Source organism: Hydra viridissima, unplaced genomic scaffold (assembly GCF_058129835.1).
Source record: "Hydra viridissima isolate aposymbiotic clone 2 unplaced genomic scaffold, HvirCarnegie_v1 scaffold_1, whole genome shotgun sequence".
NCBI classification, from domain to species: domain Eukaryota; kingdom Metazoa; phylum Cnidaria; class Hydrozoa; order Anthoathecata; family Hydridae; genus Hydra; species Hydra viridissima.
In genome coordinates this window covers 40,677,406-40,698,874 of record NW_028324300.1, presented here as the reverse complement: position 1 = coordinate 40,698,874, position 21,469 = coordinate 40,677,406, and the positions used below count along the sequence as shown (strand labels likewise).

The 21,469-nt window shown below is 31.0% G+C and overlaps 5 pseudogenes across 3 annotated transcripts; 3 read left to right on the top strand and 2 right to left on the bottom strand.

Moving 5' to 3' along the window:
• The window catches only part of LOC149895014 (uncharacterized), a 148,869-nt pseudogene extending 140,315 nt beyond the window's left edge, over positions 1–8,554 (top strand).
• LOC149895016 (uncharacterized) lies at positions 3,735–4,279 on the top strand (annotated as a pseudogene).
• On the top strand, positions 5,900–8,076 carry LOC149895015 (uncharacterized; annotated as a pseudogene). The gene is made up of 4 exons (XR_016448060.1): positions 5,900–6,102; positions 6,363–6,456; positions 6,982–7,580; positions 7,867–8,076. The product of XR_016448060.1 is annotated as an uncharacterized LOC149895015 (transcript).
• A 10,314-nt stretch (positions 8,555–18,868) lies between the features above and the next one.
• LOC149895013 (uncharacterized) lies at positions 18,869–19,448 on the bottom strand (annotated as a pseudogene). The gene is made up of 2 exons (XR_016448083.1): positions 19,236–19,448; positions 18,869–19,099 (listed from the first exon to the last, which is right to left on the bottom strand). The product of XR_016448083.1 is annotated as an uncharacterized LOC149895013 (transcript).
• LOC149895012 (uncharacterized) lies at positions 19,201–20,163 on the bottom strand (annotated as a pseudogene). Its single transcript, XR_016448116.1, has one exon. The product of XR_016448116.1 is annotated as an uncharacterized LOC149895012 (transcript).
• Between the last annotated feature and the right edge of the window lie 1,306 nt (positions 20,164–21,469).

Genomic DNA, 21,469 nt, shown 5'->3' with positions numbered 1-21,469 from the left:
TGTCCATCCGGGTCAACAACAAATTGGCAATTTATAGCAGAATAGCCCTTTCTATAAAACAAAGTTTTTTATGAGTACAGAACTAAAACTAAACTTTTTCAAATCATATAGAAAATAAATCTAAATTAATAAAATGTTTGCATCTTGTAGCATAACTTCAAATTTAACACCTCCTTTATGATATTTGAAAGGGCCTATTTAAAAAAAAAACATCAAAGCGTATGCTCTTTAAGAAAAAAAGTCTCTAGCTAAAAAAAAAAGAGCCTCTTGCTTGCGGCAGCTAAGCAATAGCTATAGACCCATAGCTGCATGGAGATTATCAATCATTATTTATCTATTATTCAATCTATTTGTATCATTCCTACATATAGATTACAGTAGTTAATATTTACAAACTTTTTTTACCTACAAATGAAAGCTGGCTCATCAGGCCCAGTGTCTCCTTTGATGGGTACCATTGTACCATCAATTAGGCCCAAAAGACCTTTAACTCCACAAGCATTAAAGTATCTTCTTTTTACCTCAGTCATTTCCTCTTGGCTACTGTACCATTTTACAAGGTAGCTATAGTGTTGAATAAAAAATTTACAAAATTGATGAATTGTTCTACTGGTGCTTGTTTGGCTTATCCCAGAAGTGTCTCCTAAATTTAAATAATAATAAATTTTTAGAAATATAGTTTTTTTCAATTCAGATTTAGAAACCTCTTTTTTATATTTACTAAAATATTTTTATACATTTATGTTTATATGTAAAACAAACAACCTCACTTAGTGATAAAATTTAGTTGAGATAAAACTGCAAGGTTAATTTTAAAGATCATGTTTGGTTTTTTGAGACTTAAAAAATCCACAATGACATATATAGACTTCCTTTTGGATTAATTTGCAAAAGTCGATATGAATAAAGTGAAGCATTAGCTTATTTAATTTTTTTTTAGCATTGTTACTGCAGTTTTACATATCAAAGACAAACTTATACATATTAAAAGTTCTTACCAATAGTATTTTGAAAGCTTCCTGTAGCTAGAAATCTTAGAGTAACAAGAACTTTTGTTTCTGGTGAAATAGAATTGTTTTTTTCTGTTATTGGAGACAAATCATCATTTAGAGTGTTAATAATTTCTAAGATTTTATTCCGTGGTAATCGAAATTTATGACAACATTCAACATCTGAAAAATTATTAAGGACAATTCGCTGAGCTGTTCTCCTAATGTTGATTTTGTAATTCCATTTCTTGAAATAATTGAATATCCATTTCAACCAAATTAAATTTGAGTTTCTATAAGAATGATGGTGACTAGGTATTCATATTACTAAAAGATATATGATATTTATTTATAATATACATAAGATTTTTCTAATACTGTGAATATTAGAGATAAACTTGAGTGGTTCAAATCATCTTTTATTATATATATATACTAATGTTATTATGCATTTTTATTCTTTTTATTTACTTCAATAATACAACTATCATTTAATATTACTCATATAGCTTCATATAGCTTTGTAGTATGCCGATTATGAAAAAAATCTGAAATCATTTATAATAATTAGAACGTCTTTTTGCAATAATTTAAAGTTACGCCAAACTTAAGTCAGAAAATTGCAGACGTTACTTTTCTTGCGTAAAGTTTGCTGAGCACTTTTTAAGAAAATGTTGAGAATACCGTTTTTTAGACTTTTTGCGTAAGTAATAACTTACGTAAAAACTTAAGTTTTTGTTTACGCAAGGTTTGTGAATACCACTTAGCGTAACTTTGAACTTAAGCAAAACTTACGCAAACTTTACGCAAATTTTGGACTTACGAAAGTGTTGTGAATCCGCACCCAGACCCCTTTATCACTTCTATGAGGAGAAGTTCTGAATCAAAGAAGGAGCTTGTTCTTCCAGAAGAATGTTTAGACCTTCTATTGTAATTTTCATAATAATACTATATTCTCTTCATATCTAATTGATGTATGGGTCCTAAATAAATTTACTTTATTTGTAGAAATCTATAAAAAGCTGCACGCTTCAAAAAGGGTATAATGTACTTTTTTTTTACAGTAGGGATTTGACAGATGTTTAATTGCTATTTTTAAAAAAAATTAAAACCTTTATAATTACATTTTTTCAAATAGCTCAGTTTAGTAAAAAAAATTTAAATATAGAAATATTTAAGAAACTTAATTGTTATTTATATTCTTGGTGTAAAACCAATATTACACAATTTTTAGTTTGTTGTATGTTCTTGCTGTGCAACCATATGCACAGAATATTCATGTCTAGTTAATGATAAAATAGTTCCTTAAAGACTTAGTTGTTTAATCGACTATAAAGACTAGTGATCAACCGGAATTCGGTTCGGATCCGGTTTCTGGCCAAAATTACGACCGGAACCGAAATTCCGGTTCCTGTTCCGGGTATATTTAAGATTTCGGTTACGGCCGGATTTCCGGTTCAAAATGCTAACGAAAATATATATTATAAAGCTTTATTTAGCATAATACCGTTATGATCATTTTGATAAAAATGATTAAAAAAATTTTTAAATTAGTTGTTAAGCTTGAGAATTAATGTTAATAAAATTTGGCTTTGTTTGAAAACTAATTAATTTTCTTGTTTAAATTAACTTTAAATTAATATTCATATCTTGTAATGTTTTTATCGCTATTATTTGAGCTGAAGTTACACCATTCTGATTCTTACCAGCTCATTTTCTTAAACATATTGTCATGATCCAAATGGACAATTTTGAACCTCCTAAAGATGAATTTGGCTCCTGCAGCTCATCTTTTTCGCACATTGTAAAAATTATTGCGGAACTTCGAACAGGGGAAAACGATTAATGTGCATTTTGACAATCCAAAAAATCATTTAGGTGTTAAATGATTTTTTTGGATTGTCTAACTGCTTCTCTATGCCTTGGGTTTCGAAAAAACTTTTAAAAAAATGTAAAATTTCAGTTATTTTTACTACATTAATTTTTGTTTAAATTAGAACTAAGTTTTTAAAAATATATTACTTATTTTCGGTTCCGATTTCGGTTCCTGTTCCGGTTTGGATTTATTTTCGGTTCCGGTTAGGAATATTTAGAATCTATTACCGGTTTGGTTCCGGTTCCGGCAAAATATCTGTTCCGGTCGATCACTAATAAAGACAAATGTGTAATGGAAGTAAAATTTAAAATAAAGATCTAAAAATATAGATGTAAATGCAAAAAGCATGTAACATGTTATGTCATGTGCCCTTGGTTATTTATTTAAGAATTTGTTTATGCAAGACGAAATCTACCACTGCGTAATAAATGAACCATATGTTCTCCAGACAATATTTAGTCAAAAGTTCTTTCGTAAAATAAGTCTGTTAAAAATATAAGTTAAAAAATTTTAAATATAAGTTTTATGTTACGTGTTCTTGGTATTCTGTACTTGTATGATTTTATATAATGGAGCAAAAATTTATCATAAATGCCAGTGACTAATCAATAGAATCAATTCAATGTTCTATTGATTTATAGTCAATAGTACATTGAAAAATAAGTATGAAATGTGTCACATGCTTATTATTCATTGTGTCATTTATCCTTAGTTTCGTGTCATTGGCGTGTCCTTCAGAGGTATGACGAGGAATATTATAATAATTATTTTTGTGGGTCAGGGTATAATGAATATTTACCGAAAATTTTAGCGTTTTAGCTTCAGAAATGGTGAAGATAAGGTTTTTGCCTCAAAAGTGACAATTCTGGACCACTGTGCAATGGTACCACTATTTTAGGGACATCTGTTCCTTTAGATTAATTAATGTTTCTGATAAAAATTGGTTAGGCGGCCCTGGCCATGTTGTTCAAATAGACGAGTCATAATGTTTAAAAGAAAGAAAAATGTACGGGATGTCGTTGAGCAGCATTGGATATTTGGAGCATATGATATAACAAATAAAAAAGGATATTTAACCCATGTAGAGAATTGATCTGCTGCATCATTTATTCTCTTAATTCAAAGATGGGTTTACCATTCAATCAGATCAATGGGGTGCCTACAATAAATTGAATAACATAGGCTATAACTATCTGACAATATATCACAAAACTAACATTGTTGTCCCTGTGACTTGAGCAACATCAAACAATATTCAGGCCTTTTGAAGTTAAATAAAACAAAGATTGAAGTTTGTTTGCGGATCACAAGGTGATTTAAATGGAGTCGACTTGATGAAGCTATATACAAAGAGTATTTCGCTTTCAAGACTGAGAATCTTTGGCAAAACTTTTTACTTTTTTTTGCAACATAAACATGACAAGTATCGTCTCTAATGAAATAAAATAAAAACTTTTTCAGTTTATTTCATTAGACAGGAATGTATATATATGTATCTGTGTGTAAATCAGTGTTCACTCAAAAAATATTTATGTATACAATTATGTATATTTAAATTTAATACAGTGGGTTGCATAAATATAGTCACTAGTTATTTTATGCGATATTTTTATTTTATTGAAAATTATCTTTGAAACCAACAAATTATTACGATTAAAAGCGTATTACATGTGATAATTATTTGATTCTCTATCTAATGGTATATAATTCGAACTCGTTAGGTTAACCAGTCTTGAGTAATTATTTATTCAATTAGAACATACCTGTATTTCTAATGTAGCAAAAATATAGAGTTAACTAAAATTTAGCGACTTAAATTGAGGTATCTCAGCGAAATGTTATCCGAGCGATCTAAAATTTTATAGTTAATTTCTTTCGAACTATATAAACATTCTTGCGAAAATAAAGTAAAGTTATCATTTTTATATGTTGAGTTATTCGCATTGGTAATTATTTGGTAATGTAAAAAGTCAAAAATGGGCCGAAAAGCTGTTTCAGACAACGTACGATGGCATATTATAGGTCGGCTAAAAGATAAAACAAAAAGCCAACGAGAAATAGCTCGAATGTGCAATATTTCGCTTAAATGTGTACAAATAACGTTGAAAAACCACGAGCTACATAATGATGTCAAAGATTAACCAAGGCTTAGTAGACCTTTAAAGCTAACTTCAAGAGACCAAAGCTATCTCTATCAAAAGGTTAGACAAGATCCTAAAATTTCGTACCGCGAACTTGCCGAAGGGTTCACAAATACGCCTGGTAATGTTAGTGTTAATAGATGGACTAACTAACTCTAACTAACCCTAACTGTATGAAGATGCCTAAATGAGAAAGGCTTAGATTGCTATGTCACTGCTCGAAAACCACTTTTGCGTGTCTCAGATCGCCTAAAAAGATTAAAGTGGTGTAGAAAAAGACTTTCCCAACCAGCAGCATTCGATCGGTCCGTTGCTGGCTGGCCAGTTCTGGCGAACCACTAAAGGTCCAACACTACACCAAGTCCGGCACGCCAGGGCTAGTTAGCCATGTCTGGACCGATAATGGTTCGCCAGCACTGGGCTGCCGTCGTCGGCCATACATAGACCCTAAATAGGCGAACCAGCGCTGTTAAGCCACAGCTTGACAACCAGTAAGTACATTTTGCTTCCCTTTGAAGTCTTTGTTTTACACATGCGTACGTACGCCATGTTGAAATAAGCGAAACGGCAAAACCATATGCCATCATTAATTTTTGACGATATCTTCAATTATTCAGTAATTTACTGATATAATTACAATATATTATACAGGGTAGTAATCTGTACAATACAAAAGCACAAAAAAATCAAAAGTATCTTTAGATTTAGTTGTTTTGTATTTGGAAAAAAACAGTCTTTATATATATATATATATATATATATATATATATATATATATATATATTCTTGTTGGAAAAGTGTAAATTGAATTTTTAACATTATTTTACTACAAAACTATGAGAAAACTAATTTTATGTTAATGTGACTTTATAATGTTATCCACTTTCCAGGATGGCTATGGAAAAGTATGCTATTGTTGCCTTCCTGGAGGAGGATGATGCTGTTGCAGTTGTGCCTGCAGCTTGGCTGATTAACAGAGAGTTGTGTTATTAGCCTTTATATACCAGTCAAGAAAGAAAAAACAAAGCAGCAATAAATTGTGAAATACCAACTGAAAACTGGTCTAAACATTCTTGTCGAATTTTAGGGACAAAAGGCAAGTGTTTATCATTTACATTTACATTTTGATAAAAGCATGCAAACTTAAATGGGTATTGTGCACAAATGTCTAATGTATATTACTGGCTTATTATAATATTGCTTTCCTTAATATTAAATACTTTATGTTTACTTGTTTTATGTTTCTAGATATCTTTATTTTCTTTTTCTGACTTTAATAGGAAGAATGATTGATATGTCAGCAGGGGTATTCAAAATCAACTATATGTTTAAAGTTTACTACAATTTTTCTCACAGATTCATATGCAAAGGCCAGATCCGAACTTAGTAAAGCTACAATTACATCAGATCTACAGAGTGATTCAGATGATTCGAGACTATGAACAAAACGGTAAATTTATTTATCTTATATAGACAATATATATATATATATATATATATATTAGGGCCCTGCAAATTGGCATTTTTTAAAATTGAATCTCGAACCAAAGCAGGTTGTGATTCACGAATCGAATCACAAATCGAATCAGAAATTTAAGGAAATCTGAGTTGATACATTTTTTTTAAATATATATTTCAAAAAAATATATATAAACACTTTGATTCTTAAGAAAAAAGCTTAACCAGGGCATATACATATACATATACATACATACATATATATATATATATATACATATATATATATATATATATATATATATATATATATATATATATATATATATATATATATATATATATATATATATATATATATATATAATTATATATTAATATAATATTTGTTAATATTAACTAAACAAAAAAGTTGTTGTTTTAAATGTGTTAGAAGACAAATAATATCATTAAATTTTCAAGTATATAAAAATATTGCGTTTCATTTAATTTATTATTGCTTTTTGTGTGTGTTTAGTATTCAGAAATATCTTGAAGATGACAATGATAATAGTGATGAGTATTCTGATAAGGATAATCAGCAACTTCTTAAACAGAAACAACCCCATTGCCAAATTTCTAAGAAAAGGAAAGGTTCTGCAGAAGGGAGCAACAGTCAGTCAAAAAAGAAATCTCACAAACCAACTCCTACAGCACCTCCATTTCCTGTGTCTAGTCAATGCTCTTTAACACCTGTCTCCAGTAGTAAAAGAGCAAGCCATAACAGAATCAACTTTACAGCCTCTCCCTGTAGCCATTGAACGAGGTTCTTTCTTATCTACACCACATGTAGCTAGTCAACGGTCTGCAACATCTACAACTGTGGCTTGTCAACAATCTGCAACACCTGCAACCGTGGCTAGTATATTTACTCTTCTAGTTGAACTGAAAGGCCAAGTAACTAATCTTCAGAAGCAGACCAACTACAACACAACTATGTTGCAGACTTTGTCACAAGGTGGGATACAAGAAGATGGAAACATTTTTGAAGCTCTTGATCTTCCTGTTTGTGACCTGAAACAGCTGCAGCAGCTTGAAGATATTATTACTAGAGACAATCTTGTATTTAATAAACTTGTAAGTACTTTATAATAAATTTCTCTAAATAATTTGATGTATCGACAACATATTAGGTATCAAAAGCATGCAAGAGTTTTGGATTTTTTTGAACTAAGCAATAATTCACAATTTACAGTTGAATTTAATCTTAGTTCTAGTTTTTCTTCATTTTCAGGCCCGTACCATAGAGGGGGTTTGTTGTTTGCTAATCAAAATGGCCGTTTTTATTGATTTTTATGGTATTGCTAAAATACAAATGAAATAATCAATAATTTTAATTAAATTTCGACGGTTTTATGTTTAGGTGCATGGTGTTGCTTCAAAGGGTGGTCAGGATCTGAAGGAAGCCATTAAAAGGATGGTTTCCTCTCTAATGGAAAATGACGTAGTAAAATATTTGAATTGGTCCGGACTTGGTGAAAATGAAAAGAAATCCTTTCGTGACTTGAAATGCCGAAAAGTTCTGGAAAGTAAGCGAAACTTGATTTTTTTAAATATCGTTCACTTATAATTTAGCACATTAACTTCAGAAACAGTTGTTCAATCCATAAAAACTACTTATTCTATTTGATAAAGAGATTTTAATTACTAGAAATATTTAGTGTATAAAAAATATTTTATTAGTAATATTAAGTATACTATTATAATGTGAACAAAGTCTGAACATAACTGTATTATTTTATGATGAACTTTTGCAGGAGCATTACAAAGAAATCTACCAACGAAAGGTGCATCAGAAAGTGATGTGCAGAAAGCTGTGGTCCACTATTTAGCAGGAGCTGCTGATCGAAATGGGGGTAGAAAACAAAGAGCAATTTGACAATCTATCAAGAAAACTCGCTTGGAACATCGTAAACTAATGCCTACATCTTCATCGGCAGTCTTAGAACAACCTGTAGTAGCGCCTATAGGCGATGAAGTTCTATAGAACTTCAGCTGAAGTTTCATTGCATCATTTGTCACTTTTGTACTCAGACGACTCTCAGAATTAGTTATGTTTAATGCTGTTACTTTTTAGTTCCTTCAGAAACGTTTTATACGTTGTTTCTTATATTCATAACATAGTTTTATTTATCGTGTGTTATTGTTACAGTTTTTTATATTATAGCTATGTTTTCATTATGTACATGTGATAAGGGAATCTATTTCCTTATATATGGTTTTATGTTTTTTTACAAATTGTTTAAACTGGTTTGTTGTGTGATTTTAAAAGATGTATATTAAAGCTCCTTTGGTTTTTATTAAAGCTCCTTCAGTAGACACGTGTAAAGCTTGCTCTAAGTCATTTATGGACCTGGGTTTAACTACGGCTTTGCCCTTTGCGGACCGCTGATATGCCATCACTGGCTTTCTAGTAGCGGACCACTGAAACGCCAGCACTGCGCCTGAGCTGGTAAGCCTGATGCGGGCCACCTCCGCAGCTTGCGCTGGGCCATTGCCGGACCGGTATATCGTTGCTTTTTGGGTTACTGGTCTGTAGAAGACTGGCCCAAAGTCATTTTCAGCGACAAATCCAATTTTGAGATGATAAATCGCAAGCGAGATTAATCATCAAGAGACTGGCTGGTGAAAAGTTCAAAGAGGGTTTTTTTGTACCAAGGATACAAGACGAAGGAGGATCAGTCGGAATATAGCAATGCTTCTCCCATAAAGGAACAGGGTCATACAACATTTATAACAGGCAGAACTAACCAGTATAACTACAAAGAGACGCTCGAAAGTAAACTTTTGCCAACAGCCAGAGCTTTTTATGGAAGTCAACAACAATCGATTTTTCAGCAATGGCGCACGGGCTCACACTGCAATCTCGGTTAAAGAGTGGGTTGATCGGAAAAACATTACGGCTATGCCTTAGCCAGCTTGTTCTCCAGATCTCAATCCCATCGAAAACATTTGGGCTTGGATAGACAAGAGATTGGTCAAAGTGAGCATAGCCAGTGTTGCGCAATTACAGCAGGCCTAAGAAAATCTTTGGAAAGAATTTCCAAAAGAATTACGCATCGGACTAGTTGAATCTATACCTAAACGTGTTCGTGCGTGTGTGAAAGTTTGTGGTGCGCATACAAAATACTTAAATGCACCCTGACTCTATATTTTTGCTGTTTTTTTTATTTGTTTTTCTAACAGTTGCATATATTTCTCATAAAAAATATCTGAAACTTTTTCTTAAAATAAAATTTTTTTTTCTTATTTTGTTTGTAATACCACTGTTAATAAAATTTAAAACAATTTAAATTATTAATTTTTTTTTTCCTTTAAATTTTAAAAAAACATAAAAAAAAATTCATATAAGAAATCAACTGACTCTATATTTACGCAACCCACTGTATTTTCAAAATTTAAAGGTTAATAAAAAAAAAATTTAACGTTTTGGTAGAAATAATTACTACTGTAAATAATGAGTTGTGTGTAAATAATGAGTTATATGTAAATTGAACAAGCTTTATTTGGGAAATAAATGAAATGTAAAAATAAATGTTTCGGCGTAAACTTATCTGTTAAATTTCTTTTTATTGCATGATTTTACTTTATTAGAATTTTTAAAAAGATTTTTCTGAATAAAATTTAGTTGAAGAATGAAACTGTTTAGTTATCTATTGAGTTTTTCTTCCTTACCGCGAATAGAAACCCATTTGATTCTGTAAAATACACCAAACCAGCAGACTCGTAAACTCGAAAAAGAAATTTTTAAGAGTTCTTGGATTTTCATTTCATCAAAAATAATTGAAACAAATATTTCATAAGGAAGAAAATTTTGCGTTATTTTAGCAAGTTCACAAATGGATGTTGTTCCAAGAAGTTTTTGGAATAACATCCATTTTCAAAAGGATGATGTTCCAAAAACTTTTTATTATTTTGCTTATAAAAATTCTTTATTAAAGTCTAAATTGTATCAAATTTAATTTTATCGTAGAAACTCTTGTGAATTATTAATCTTTGGAAAAATCAGCCTTGCAGATTGTCATGAACTTATTGGTAAAGTAAATTTGAGTATACATTCTAAAAAATCTTCTCTTAAAACTCCTGCTAAATTAAATGCACCTTTCTCTGTAACGTTCCCCTTATAGAGTTAAACTGGCTTTACAGCAATGCAGACTTCAATGCAAGCAATACAAAGAAGAAATTGAACTATAGAAATCTGCTCTCAATAAATGCAGTAAGAAATTTTGTTCAGAACTTAGTAAAGATTTGACTCGATTTATTCAGCTAGTGATCAAAAAAACATTCCATCGTTTATGAAGTTGTTTTGGCAAGAACTGCAGAAGTATTTGACTTGTTCCAATCTTTCATCTATTAGATACCACCCCACAATAATAAAATATTGATTAAGTCTTGCTGCTTAATCACCATCTGCTTATACTGATTTGCGATATGATTCACAGACAGGTGAAGTATTTTAACTCTTCCAAGCTTAAGAACTTTAAGAGATTACAAAAATTCATCCGATCTACTAGGGGATTTAATGCAGTTGTCTTTAGTGAACTTGCTAAAATAACGCAAAATTTTCTTCCTTATGAAAAATTTGTTTCAATTATTTTTGATGAAATGAAGATCCAAGAAGATTTAGTTTGGGACAAATACACTGGAGAGCTTATTGGTTTTGTTGATTTAGGCTATAAAGAAATAAATATTTATACTTTACAAAATGTTAGAGATTTATTTTTGTGTTTCTTTTAAAGAGCATTGTTAATCATTTATCATTCAGTTTAGCTACTTTTGCAACTACTGGAATTACATCATTTCAGCTGATGCCTATTTTTGGAAAGCCGTGTGTTACCATGAAAGTATGAATTAAAAGTTATTTCTGCAACAGCTGATGGTGCCTCTCCAAACAGAATTTTTAGAATGCATAAGAACTTAAATATGAATTTGTGTAATGATTTAGTTTACAGAGCTCAGATCATTTACTCCAATAAAAAACGTTACATATATTTTTTTTCAAATGCTCCACACTTTATTAAAACAGCTCGCAACAAAGAATTTTATCTCTTTGTAGTTTATTAGTGGTCAAGTATACCACTAACAAACTACAAAGAGATAAAATTCGGCGATATAGTAACCTTAGAGTATTCATTCCACTATGGAGTAGATACTTCTAGCGGCACTATATCTGTTATTTTGCCGGGGCTAAATACCGTACCGAATTCATCAGTTATACAATTTACAGATGTAAGTGGAAAATTCGATGTTAATAATTTTGCTATCGCACCAGCTTCAAATATAGAATCTTTAATAGATAATAATGGCGATGTTATAAATAATAGTACATTAACATTTAATGCTAAAAATATCTCAGCTATATTTACTAAGATAGGAAATTCATGGCATGTTGAATTGTTGAGATCCGATTATAATAAATTATCAAATAAGATGGGAGCAAACTTAGATGTTAATAATTTTAAAGTTGTTAATCTACCAGATCCAACTAATTAAACTGATGCAGAAAGTAAAAACTATGTGTAATTTTACATGAGACGTTTATATGAATTCTAGATTATCCAATGATATATTAAGAATAACCAGATGTCTAACTGCCGTAAATCGGTATAAGAAAAAGTGAAGCAAAAATCGGCCATTATGGAGGGCAAAATCTTTACGCTATTTATCAAAACAAATACGAAGCTTTTGATTTGTCAAATTTGCCCCCCATAATGGCCGATTTTTGCTTCAAAAAATACGCGGAAGTTAGACATCTAGTTATTTTTAATATATCATTGAGATTATCAGATATAGCGCATCATCCTTGCTTTCATTCAATAAATGGTGTGAAAACAGGAAAATGGGCTGGTATATATCATACTTATACTAGTTTATATTGCTGGACAACAACCGAAGAAATTTGGGGCGGCGGCGCGAATACCTGTGGCTCGCTAGGACTTGCAGATTTAATATATAAACCTGTACTAATTAAATGTAATGCGTCAGTTTGGTCCACTACAAACACTATTGTGGATTTAATTGTATGTTGCTCGACTGACTTCTCATAGTCAAACAGTATATATTTTAAATAGCGCCGGTGAAGTATGGCGCGCCGGGCAAAATAATAATGACGGTATAGGATTAAATGATAGTGTAAACAGATATGTGTGGTTTAAATTTACAAGTTTTAGCGGCAAAGCAATTAAAACAGCGACGCCAAATATTACTTCAGCGCAAGTCATATATATAGTAACAGATACGACTACTAATAACAAATGGGTGTGTGGCTCAAATGCAGGCGGCAACTTAGGAAGTAATAGCACTTAGGAATTAATTGAATAAATATTTGTGGCTATAAAAATAACCGTTTTGTATCAAAAGATACAAAACGGTTATTTTATAGCCACAAATTCAATAAAAAAGTTATGACTAAAACAACTAAATTTTTTTAAAATAAAAATGTTGCTAGTTATATGATGTCAAATAGTAAAGAGATTGTTAGTTTCGTATTTATTGCATGTTTTGTATATAAATTGTGTATAGGAAATTTAAATGAAGTGAATGGATTATTCTAATTAATAGACAAATGATTATTTCTTTCATGATTTGAAATCCTATAAAAATATATATACAATAAATCCTATATCATTTTCAATGTTTTATAAAATAATGATTTTTTCTATAAATCTCCTTACTTATCATAAAATTGTTCACTGTTAAGACCAAATCTCATAAATTAAGAAAATTTCTCCTTTATTCTTTTTTAAATCCTTACTCTTACTCTCAGTGTATATATATATATATATATATATATATATATATATATATATATATATATATATATATATATATATATATATATTTACACACACACACACACAGAGTACCTACTCATATTTTCGACTCAAACTCAGAATTAAGCTTTCGTCTTTTTTGTGTGTCTGAAATGCAATTCAAGCAATCGCAACTTAATATTTTTGTTGTATAATCTATATATTATTACATACAAAGCATATTAAGAAACTTAATATTTGGTGGTGAGTCCTTTTGACTGTATAAGAGCTTTGGCACGCCTGGGCATACTATTTATGCACTTTGAGGTCAATGCTTTGACCTCAGGATCTCGAACCCATACATCAATCAGTTGTTCTGTAAGCTTCTGTTTACTCGTTATTATTTCCGCACTGATTTTGCGTTTTACTAGCTCCCACAGACTTTCAATAGGATACATATCTGGAGAATTGCCAGGCCAATCAAGAAGCTCGATACTCTCATTAGCAAGAAATGTCTTTTTGGATTTTGCAGTATGGCATGGAGCACCATCTTGCATAAAAACTATTTTTTCACCATTAGGAAACCACTCTCGTATCTGTGGAATCAGGGTGGTCTGTAGGACAGTCTTGTACTGATCTTGCTTCATTGTCCCTTGTACAATATAAAGTTGACCGGTACCCCTGCTTGATATGCACAACCAAACCATTATGGATGCTGGGTGCTTTACCGTGTTTACGATACATTCTGGCTTGTGTTGTTTTCGTGGTCTGCGGCGGACAAATGTGGCTTTGTCTTTTGAAGTTTGAAAGGTAGATTCATCGCTGAATAAATCCTGAATACAACAACAATTATTGATGTTTCATAATACTTAAATTATCAGTAAAATCAATTGGGGTAAGACATTAATGCAAAAGCGTCTTTTGAAAACTTGTAATAATAAAATTTTATTTGTTTAATTTTCAGGAGAGAATAAATGGAAAATTTACCTTATTCCAGTCATCCTTAGAAAAAGAAGAATGTTTTTTAGCCAAAGCAAGACGTTTTTTAATTATCGCAGTGGTAAGTTTTGGTTTCTTCAGTGGCTCTCTGCACTTGAATCCTAACTCGTAACTTGGCCTTCCTAAAGATTCAAGTGAAATGTTGATTGCTTGGTCCTTCAAAACGCTTTTCAGTTTTATCGCTGGCATATTACGAATTTGCTCAATAGATTTTTTGATCTTTCTATCATCTCTAGCACTTGTTATTCTTTTTCGACCACAGCAGCCTGTTTGCTGTGCTTCTAATTTAACCCCCATTTTGAGTTTAGAATTTATTCTTGTAACTGTAGCCTGTGAGACTGACAATTTTGGCAATATTTTTTTGACTATTTTGGCTCATTTCTTTGACTGTGATTTGTTTCTTGCAGAAGAACAGCTACTTTAGCTAATTTACTTAGGGAAACGTCACCAGCTTTACCCATTATTAATCCTAATTCCACAAGAACATTTAACATTAATGTATGTCAGGGATACTTTAAAAAACACTAAAAAACAACTGAAATTTCATTAGAGTTTTTAAGACAGTCTACAATAATGTAGACATAATTTGAACATATAAAGACATAATTTGATTTATGAAAGATAAAAACAACTGAATGTTTTTAATTTTATATTATTAAAATTTACCATACCTTTTATAAAGTTGAATATATTGTTTAGAAGAATATATATTTCATAAATGTTTCTAATCTAAAACAAAAAATGAATGACAGGAAGTTATATTGCATAAATAATAAAAAGTAAACAGCAATAACCCATCTAACAAAGAAAATCCAAAAAAGTCACAAAATCTTGAATTTTTTTTTGAGTCTAATAATTTGAGTAGGTACTGTATATCAACCTAAATTGAGAATAGCTTGCCTGATTTAATGTAATTAGCAAGTTTCATACGACGCGGTTTAAGTAAGCGAATATTGCCTGTAGGGACAAAATTCTAGCCAATCAGATAATGCTTCTAGATTAAGCGATATTCAGTTTTTCTCTCGATTAAACTACTAAAAATAGCGTAGTACTTGGTACAATCGAGTCAAAAATATATGTTAAAATCAAAACAAATATTTTTTTTAACATGCTAATAAAATAAGTTAGCAATATGTAACTATTATTTATTTTAATAAAAAGATATTAAACACTATTACATATCAAATTATATTGATTGTATCACTTAAAAGAAATGGGTAACTGGTTTTGTGGCGCAGCATTATGTTTTAACAACTTTAGAACCAAAACAACTAACGGAGAACGTATAAAGTTTTACAGGCTTCCCAAAGATGTTTCTATTCAGAAAGAATATATCCGAGTTTTAAATACAAAGGGAATGAATTTCAGAAATGGGCATATTCGCTGTGAACATTTTTCATCTGGAATAAGAGAGTTATGCACTGATATTCCAGACATAGCTGCACCACCAAGCCAAATTGCTATAATGGAACGAAAATACGCAAATGCTCTGGCCAAAATAACTAAATCAAGAAAAACGACTGAAGCTGACAAAAAATATTTGAAAGGGTTAAAACGTAAGCTTAGTATGATGATATCCTTGTCTAAACCTTGTCCTATTCGTAAAAAACCAACAAACCGACTTTTTTATGTTACAAAATCTCCTTTATCATTACTTAAACCAACAAAACAACAGTAATTTTCTAAATTAAAAAAAGAAGTAGATGCTAACAAAATTCTTCTAGAAAAAATAAACAATGCAAACAATTATATAAAACAGCTTAAAAAAGAAAAAAAAAAAAGAAATAAACAAAGTAAAGAACGATATGTTACATAAAAAATATTTAATTTTATCTGTAAGAAATCAAATTTCAAAAAAAGAACTAGACAAACTTGAAAAAGGAATGTTTAAATATTCCAAACTTAAAGACAAACCAAAGCAGTTTAAATATTTATGTGGTTTAACTGTCCTGCAATTTCAACTCCTTTACAATTGTGTAGCACCATACTGCCACTTAATTGAATATTCGGATTGCAAAGGTACAGGAACCAGATTCCTTGAAAAGAAAACCGAATTGTTTTCATTAATATGATTTGTGTATTGTCCTTGTGATGGTATCAGATTTGTCAAATCAATGCGAATAACAGGATCCTCATTTAAAAGTTGTTTATTATTTTTTTCTAAAACAATAACTTGTTCAGGCGAAACTATGATTACCTCGATGTTTACTTTATTTTGATTTAGTATTTGCAATATTGTTGGTATTTCACTATAATTATCTTGACATTTTTGTGGGTTTACTGCTTGTTTATTTAAAGTACGACTTTTTGCATTTATAGAACTTAACTTATTGAATTGGAATTTAAAACTTTCAGGGTCATGTCTAAATCTTAAGTGCCCCATTAGTGAATATTCATATCCAAGGTCTATTGAACAAAGAGTATCATAAACGTGTCTTTCAAAATCGGGTTCCTTTTTCAGCCCTTCCTTAATTTTTTGCTTCATTTTTAAAACATCTCTTTTAAAAGATGAACTTTCTGGATTTGCTGGAGTAATTTTTAAGTTTTCAATTGTGCTTTTGTTTCTTGCTGATTTTACTTTAATCTGAGATAGTGGGATCATTGGAATAGAACCTTTTTTTGATCTTTTATGCCATTTCTGTTTCACTTGTGTGCACATTAATTCTAAAATTTTTGTCTTTGTATCCTCATAATGCTTTAAGTATAGAAGGATAGCTAAAACATGACAACAAAGCCCACTAAGACCAACGGGGCATTCACAATAACCTTTACGAGGTGTCCCTCCTACAAAAAGTAAATAAGCAGGGCGTGCATCATGGCAATAAGATTTTCTTATGAAAGCTCTTACATATACTATATTCTTATCTGAATGTATTTTAACTGATATAGTTTTTCTGCTAGTTAACATTTAGTATGCTTTTTGCTGTTGTCCAAATGTACCCTCTGTTTTATTGAGTATGTATTCTTTAAAGAGTTTACAAAAGGGTAGAGGTTTTCATTTCCAGTCCAATTTTGAGACATGTGTGCTATCTTGTCTACATGTAAGCTTGTTTTGAATAAGTAGTTTTTTTTGCTTTTAGATAAAGTTTCTTAACTAGTTTTGGATATGGTAAGAACTTCGAAATTTTGCCTTGCAACTCTTTAACAGAGCCTGTGACACCCAGTCCGTGCTAACAAGCCATTCAACACAAACCTTTCTTGATGCAGTTGAAATGTTAACTAAATTAATATTTAATTCCATTTATAACAGTAATAGTAAATTAGTTTATATTTATATTAGCTATATTTTGCTTCACTTTAAACTGCTATTAATGTAAACAAACGCAATAAAATTTTTTGTCCCTACAGCTCAATTATTAGACCTTCCCGTATGAAACTTGCAAATAGTCTCAGGTGCTAAATACAAGGTTGGGATGGGGATAAAAAACTAAATATCAGGGTTAGAGTAAGCACCTGACAGTACGGTAATTTATTAGGAATTGCAAATATCAATGGTGAACGGTTGTCTTGATAAAATAGATAAGTATAAATAAGCTATAATTGTTGACACAAGCACAAAAAGTGAATTCTTAGCCAATAATGCAATTATCTTTTTATTAAGCTATAAAAATAGCTGTTTTGACAGGATTTTAGTCACCGCCTGGGACTTTAGAAAAGTTAATTTGCTATTTTGTCAGACTTCTTTATCTCTTTATCAATAATGAATCATCTATCTCTTAAGTGAAATTTCTGCTAGAAAGTAAAAAAGATTTTTGCAGTGAACAACTGTGTACAAAGAGTACACAGTTATTCATTGCAAAAATCTCTTTGACTTGCTAGTAGAAATTTCACTTAAGAGACAACTTCAAGCAGGTTGTCTCATAAAAGTTGGGATTGATGGAGGTTGAGACTTCCTAAAGCTTACAGTAAGTCTTTAAAGAATAAACGATGAAGATTATTTAAAGCAATTCACCTTCAAAAAAAATTGTCACCTCTCGAACTCTAAAAGACAGTGGAGTTAAAAAGCAATTTCTAATTGCAGTTGCAGAGGATCTGCATGAGAATTACAGCAACATCAAAAACTTTATTGAGCTTGTTTAACCTGGAAATGTACGCTTAGTGGTCTCTTGCGACTTGAAAGTTGCTAACATTTTATGTGGTTTGAAATGTCACTCTAGCTCACATGTCTATACTGTGATAGTGAAGCAAAGAACTTAGCTGAAAGAGGTGGGCTAATGACGCTGTCTGATCTTCAAAATTGTTACACAGACTTTCTTTCAAAAGGTGGTGACATTAGTAGGGCAATGTTTTTCATCAATGTTGTCCATAAAACGCTTCTAAAAGCTGATCTGAGCGAATTCATTTTTTCGAACTAATTCCCCCAATAGAACTTCATCTGCTTCTTGGGATAGTAAATCACTTGTTCAAAGCACTAAAAGAAGCATTGCCAGAAGCAGATGAGTGGCCAAAAACGTATCCAATATCAGAACCGAATTTAAATAGAATAGAATGAGACGATCGAATTTTTTTACTGATCGAAGCTATTTAGAATCGAATTTGAATTTTCTTTGTTAGGATATAATCATTTAAATAAATAAAAAATTTAATGTATGCAATAGTATATCAAATAGCACATTACATAAACACATTTATAAAATCTACTGTTGGTTCTCTGCATACTGGACAGTGATTAATAGAACTACTTTGAATACCTTCAGCACATCGCTGGCATAGGCGAAGATGGCGGCAAGGAAAAACAACAACTTGAAGATTGTCGAAGAGACAAACTTTGCAGACATTTTCAATTGGTCTTTCCACCACAGCAGAATGTCCGTTTGATTGAGATTCTTCATCAACAGTTTGTTCCTAAAAAAAGTGTAAATATAAAACGACCAACTAGTAGATGGTCTTAACCAGTCAAAAACAACAACAACAAACCCCTAACATGAATACAATGCAGTAAATACTTTTTTTTTATTGTTGAAAAGTTTAATTATCTAACCTGTTCAATGAATTCTTGAACTTCCTAATCACTTGGCATTTTCATATCGTTGCAGAGGAATGATGCAGCTTCAAGAAATTTGGTTGCAGTCCATTCACCACTTGCAAGCTTTTCTTTGTACCCACGAAGGCGCTCATGCTGCCTTTGACAATCTTGACGCAGATTTCTTCTAGGTAGGGAACCATTTTGGATTTGGAGCATCTCAACTTCCATTGAATAGACGATCTATTTAAAATTGATATTTTAAAGATAGCTTTAAGGATACGATCTCAACTGTTGAATCAAAACACTAAAGTGCTATTATATAAAGACTTAAATTTTGTTGAAGCTCATCCAAGAAATGCCAAAACCCAGGGTGTGCTGTCATTGAACGATTCATCTTGGAGTGTAAGGATTCAGACACGTTGTTAGTACGATGACGAAATACTGAACAAACTTTTTCATTTTTTCTTTAACAGCAATGTCACTGTGATGGTTAGCTTCAGCTTTTAGTTCGTCAACTTCAGGCTTTACTAAATTGGGTGGTAGCAAGCGCATGAAAATAAACTTTCGACACCATTTTCTGATGAATGGGTCATTATTCCTTGTGTATTCCACCTACAGACCAATTGGTTTAATCTTTTGGAGAATTGCCTGGGCATAATGAAATCTGCAACTGGTTACTCTTAAGTTTGGAAAAAAAGGCTTTGCCAGAGCTTCTGATGGAAATTTCATCGTCAGCCATTACAGTCTGTGGCACTAAAGTTGGAGAAAGTTCGCGAAGCTTTTTAAAAACACGTAGGTAGAGACCTTCTTTTCGCACAGTCATTTAGACATGCAGAACAGGCACGATCATTGTTCCTAACTCCAGTGAAATATTGAACAGCTGACCACCATAGAAGATGGCAGGAACCACACGAAATGTAGCATCAACAAACAGGATAGTGGTTTATGAAAAAGAGAAATTATTAACATTTAAAAATAGCTGGAATGTTAACTAAAAAACAATTATTTTAGGCTAGGTTCCCTTATTTTAATATTGAAATGAATTATAGCTTAAAAATGATTTACTTGACAAATGTCAGCAGTGTTGAAGATCAAAAGAACAAAGCTAGTTGATCCTCAAACTCTACAAGGCCTTTGTAGATGTTAGAAAGTGGATTGGGCTGCAACATGTTTAGAACTGCTTCATTTGGAGATTTAGGGTTTGTGTTGTAGCGACTTCTTTGTGCACTCTTTAGAATTTGTTCATACTTTCTGAAAGTAAGTGCAGCCTTAACACCTTCATTTAAGGACTGGATGACATTGTTGTAGATTTCACGCAAAGGTAGCTGTGTGGTTGAAGCCATGTCTCGCATTTTCTCAAGAACTGGAAGATGATCAAAATTTTGGGGCCTAGTTCCAAAACTGTGACCATGTATTGTCTAAAGTAAATTAGTTAACAAAACTATTTTTGCACTTCCGTCACAAAGATGACGATGCTAACACTTAAGATACATGGGTCATTCCAGTAGATTTCAACAATTTTCCATCTAAGTTGGTGGCACTATGTCTCAGATTTTGCTCTTCTTTTGAAATTATGTTAATAATAATAAAATATGAACAATTTGAAAATTTCAATGCATTTGCATTATCCGTTACTAAATTATCGGCATTAAAAGATTTGCGATGGAAGCCTACTTTTTAATAAACTGTATTTTTGGCATTTTAATACGTTTATAACTTTTTTCTGTAATATAATAAATGCATATTTTTTTATTTACTAAATAAATGTAACTTAGCCTAGATAAAAAACAAGGTGCAGCTTATTTATTTGATTTCAGAAAAAAAATATCAGCACACAAAACTTGAACAATTTTCATTAAATTGAAAAAAGTACTACTTTTATGCCATTATAATTTTTTTCTGATGTATAATAAACTATGTATAATTTTAGAACTATAATCTTTGCCATAAAAGTAGAATTAAAATTTAAAAAATCTTCATTTATTGTTTAACAGAAAAAATATATACATCGTTAAAAATTGCCATTGATGGAAATCGACAAATTTTGGGCTTAATTAAAATAGTCAGTAAAATTTTCTGATACCTTGTACTAAACTAATAATGACAGCAAATAATATTCATGTATAGTATATTATTTAGCAAATAAAAGTTTTCATTTATTCAGTAACATGTTAAAATGACACCTATTAAAAGATATGAGCGTTTATATATATTTATATATATACCCAGCAAGCACACAACGTTGAAAT